This window comes from Podarcis raffonei, chromosome 8 (genome assembly GCF_027172205.1).
Source record: "Podarcis raffonei isolate rPodRaf1 chromosome 8, rPodRaf1.pri, whole genome shotgun sequence".
Lineage (NCBI taxonomy): Eukaryota > Metazoa > Chordata > Lepidosauria > Squamata > Lacertidae > Podarcis > Podarcis raffonei.
The window spans coordinates 52,685,345-52,690,020 of record NC_070609.1 but is presented as its reverse complement, the minus strand read 5'-3'; positions in this window follow the sequence as shown (position 1 = coordinate 52,690,020).

Sequence of the window (4,676 nt, the reverse complement as noted above, 5' to 3'; positions counted from 1 at the left end):
AAGGTGACCTGTGGGGTCCCTTCCAACTCTACAGTTCTGTGATTCTATGAATAAGTCAATAAATTGGATTTTTTTTTTCTTTTGAGGATGATGGGAGGGTCCTTTCCCCCATTTCCCCCCTTCAAGTTTTCTTTTTTCTTTTTAACTTCCATTTGCAATATTTCCATGTTAGTTTATGAAGTTGTTTTGGAGGTTTTTTTTAAGTCCTGGCAGAAAGAATTTCAGCATTTTAGTGGGCAAAATATGTACATTTTGTATGCAATTTCTCCCAATATACACATTTTTGCAAGAAATTTCCCCATATATTTTGCCTTTTGTTTATTTTCATGGATATATACACACTGTCCCTCAATATATGCATGTTATTGGTTGGAAATAGCATCATAAAATGCAAATTTCAAACTATAGCTTGAATTTTGGGTTGTGTATTGTTTCAGGAAGCATGAATTAGTTAGGTTCACATTAAAATGGAAACAGGAGGGAATTTCTTCCCCATTCCTATTCTACAGAATATGAAGTTTTTTTGTGAAGGTGAATGAGTTCACCATTTTCTTAATGAATGAGTGAATGGAGGGAGGGAGAAGGAAGGAAAGAGTGGTTAGGCTTATTTACAACCCTAGAATCTCCACGAGGTGACATCCACCCGAAACAGAGACTTCCAGGAATTTTCGGTTCCCCAAGGCATGGATGGTACCCACAAAAGCTGTGATCTTATTTTTATAAGATATCCAGTAAGTAAAAAAAAGGTCAAAGTTCCGTAGAATGACTGCAAACAGATCACATTGGGTGGTGAACTTTCTGAAATAGCTACTGGATGTAGTCTTTTCCATGTGGTTAATTTCAATGATTTTGGCTCAAGACTTAAGAGGAATGCTTAGAGGATAGGGATTGGGAAAGTTTTTTCCAGCCCAGGGGTAACATCTCTTTGTGGGCAACCATCTGGGCCTGCAGGCCAGCCATGGGCAGGAACAGAGGAAAAGCTGGAGAGATCAAATGGAAGTTTGTGCAACAGGGTAGATTCCATTCATGCAAAAGCTACAGGTTTTCAGTCCCACATCTCTTTGTATGCTCCATCTAGGCAGGCAAGAGGCATGGTCAGTATTCAGGGACACAGTCCAGCCAGGCAAACAAGGGTATGAAGCAGAACTGATGAGGGATGTGACCTGGAGAAGGAGCGTGAGCTGGTGAGAGTCCCAGATACAAAAGCCTAGAAGGTTGTGTTCTGCCCCCAGGGTTGAAGTTCCCCATCCCTTAGAGAATATACCCATTGAAAAGCTAGGTAATAACATTGTTGTCTCTTGTCACAAAGAACAGAATAGTAAGAGGAAATTACCGACTCCCTCCAAATACAGCTAAGTCCTGTGTCAACACAGTATATTAGTGTGATGCCACATCAAAAGTTCTTAGAAAGATGTGGGTTGGTGGTGCTCTCAGGTTTCCCTGGGCTTTGTTGACGGTGGAAAGAAGAAGAAGAGAGCTGATATAAAGTATGAAAAGGTAATGTTGGGGTAGGCATCCGTCTATGAAGATCCTGTGTCCCTACTCCAAAATGGGTTTACTATTCATAGTTATAGGATGCATTTGGTACCCATTTAGCATGCTGACACTCCAAGAAAGGAGACATAATGTCTGTCTTTAATAGGCCAGCCTCCAGTGTTCTTCATGTTTTAGAGCTCGGAATGTTTGACTTTTGCAATGTTTGTGTTTGGCATTGACTGAAAGAAAACTCAAATGTCACCACCAGCCATCTTCAGGAAGCTGTTTCTGCTCGTGGTACTGGGAAGTGGGAGTGTTTTGATTCTGCACACTCTAACTTAGTTGGCACCAACCTGGTGTCCTCCATATGTTGTACAACTTCCATAAGCCCCAGACAGCATGGCCAATGAACTTATGGGAATTGTAGCACAAGAACATATGGAGTGTCCCAGGGTGTGGAAAGCTGATCTCACAGTCAACTCTAAAAGGGCATAAAGAAAAATGGGTTAGCAGGTCTTCCATAATACTGTGCAGAATCCATGTTGGACAGGCAAAGCAGGAAGTGCTAGCAGATCCAACTTCCTATGTAATGTATCAATGGGAATCTAGGCATCTTCCTTGTCATTACATTAGTGAGTTGTCCATGTGCCTGAAAAATACCCATTTCCTGGTTGGTTGGTTGCTTTGCTGTGACATAACTCTCCAAGACCCACTATGAAGAGTCACAAGCAAAATCAGAACTACTAATTAATGCCTAATTGAGCTGATGCTGGCATTTCTGGAAGCCTTGGTACATAGTCCAAGGATAAAAAAACATAAAACTCTTATCTTTCCAAGGAGTCTGTGCTGTGCTTATTCTTCGAAACAAAGAGGGAATTGATTGCACAACTTAATTATTTTATATCTTGCACATGATAACAAACGTTCTTGCTTGAAGATAGATTTTAGGGGTGGTCTTTGTTTCAGTTTTCACACTGGCTGATGGCAGACCAGACAGATCCAATCTTGTGTTTTCACAGGTCACATGTTGACGTGGTAATGTGGGGTCTGCAAGTCAGAGACAACGATCAGAGGTTGAGCCTAGTGACCTCCAGCAAAAGGTTAGCCAGTCTGAGGACTGAATTGAGGTCACAAGTATGAAAAAAAGAGAAAGACAGAAGATGTCGAGCTGTTCAAAGACCAGCTTTGGCTCGTCCCATTATTTGTATTATTTGTTTTATTAAAGGATTTATTAGGTTAAACTGGGCCTCCCTACTAATGGAGTTGAATCTGAGTTCAGGAAATTTGGCAGAGAAAGCAGTTGACAATCCTTTGGCCCAAAGCCTTCCTTCTGGAAATTGCACCCCCCACACACACACCTCTTTCTCTTGAAACATGACTGCATATCAGAGTAGGTTTGCCTAGAGTTGAAATAACAATCCAATCATTCAATTTTCCATGGGTGTAATTTCAGTGAGGCACACACAAATTCTATGAAGGTCTTTTTCTCGCTATCTTGGGCTGTGGGCCTCACTTTAAGTTTCTTGTTCAAAACTCCAAATCTGCCACCCACAGTTTCAAAGTGTGCCCCTAGATTTCATTCCCCATAACTGATGCTGCTCCCACTTCTGTTTTTGTGGTGTTATTTAATGCATTTTGTGTGCATGCATGTTCATATGCCAATATACATATTTCAATTTGGTGGCCATTTTTCCCACATGCACCAGTGAAGCAGAATGGTGATGGCCAGCAGTGTGATCCAAATATGGCTGCCATTTTTTAATGTGCAAATGTATGCTCACATGAATAATGGGGACAATAGTTTGAATCAAGTGAAATTATTTGGGTGGAACAACTTCTGCTTTTGCAGTGGAACTTCCCTTTCCTTCCCTCTACTAACCCCCTGTCCCCTGTGCCCCTCCCAGATCTGCTCCAGAGGGTTGGGGGGATAACATAGAGCAAATTTGGGGGAGGCCACATGGGGGGGAGGGAGAGGAAGATCCGCTGCACAAACAGAAGCCTTTCTGCTTGTGCAATGACTTCATTGGATACAATCCAGAGACTCAAAGTCCCCAAATGAGCAGTCCTAACTGTGGATACTAGTACCAGATACCAGTTTATACCAAAGTATAAACAAATACTGTATTAGCCCACTGAAATGGATCAAAGCGGAGCCAACAATGGAATGACTGAAACAATTATCCTTCTCTGCACCATTGTGGTGGGTGATACTAGGGCTGCCATACATTTTCAAAAGGTGGCGCTGTGTCCTGGATCTTAGGCAAGTCAATTGAAAAATTGTGGGGTTTTTTACTTTTTCAAATATGGCAACCCTAGGTGATACAGTAGTGCATTGCATCTGGTATTAACGTCTGGGCATTTGAGTACTTTGAGTTGTTGTCCCCATCATTCTTGTGGTCTAAGTTAATGTGCTTGCATGCACATATGTACAAAGGATTGCCATCTTTGGCACTCATATTTGACACCTGCCACTCCTTTTACATTTCACCTTTCCAATAGTTGTTCAGACATCAGAATTTTCAATGGCATATACTCAGTGGGTGCGCAGTACCAGCACACCTCTCTCTTTTGGTTAAAAAGAGTAGCACTTACTGTAACAACTTCATGATGAGTACCGGCACCTATTTTTCAGGGGGGGGGGAGCACTGGATAGCCATTATATTTCCCAAGCAGAAATACATGGGGTGGTTTGTTTGTTTGTTTGGTCTAAGAGCCAACAGTGGCCTTCAAAGTACATGGATAACTTTCTTTGTGGCTTCACATGCTTCCTATGAATGTGTGGCTTTCATGTAGTTTCCTCCACATAGCCGAAAACTTGCTTTTCTTTCACAAAATGGTGGCACTTTCCTTCCAGCATCCTTTCTGACAAATATCAACATTTAAAACCCTATAATAAAACCTAGAATGTAAAAGGGCATGATAGCCTCCAACACTTCATGTCCTGCAGAAAGAGTATGTTAGATCATCTGTCGTTGCCTGTGCTTTTCAAAATGTTTGCTTAAGGATTGCCATAAACCACACACTATTGAACGGAGGATGCAATTTAAGTTGATTTAGACCAGGTCTTATCTGCCACCATATAATCATGATTCAGGGCATAGACTCATAGGGCACAAGGGAGAGAGAGAGAGAGAGAGAGAGAGAGAGAGAGAGAGAGAGAGAGAGGCAGAGCATGCAATAAAGACTAGGTCATTTTTACC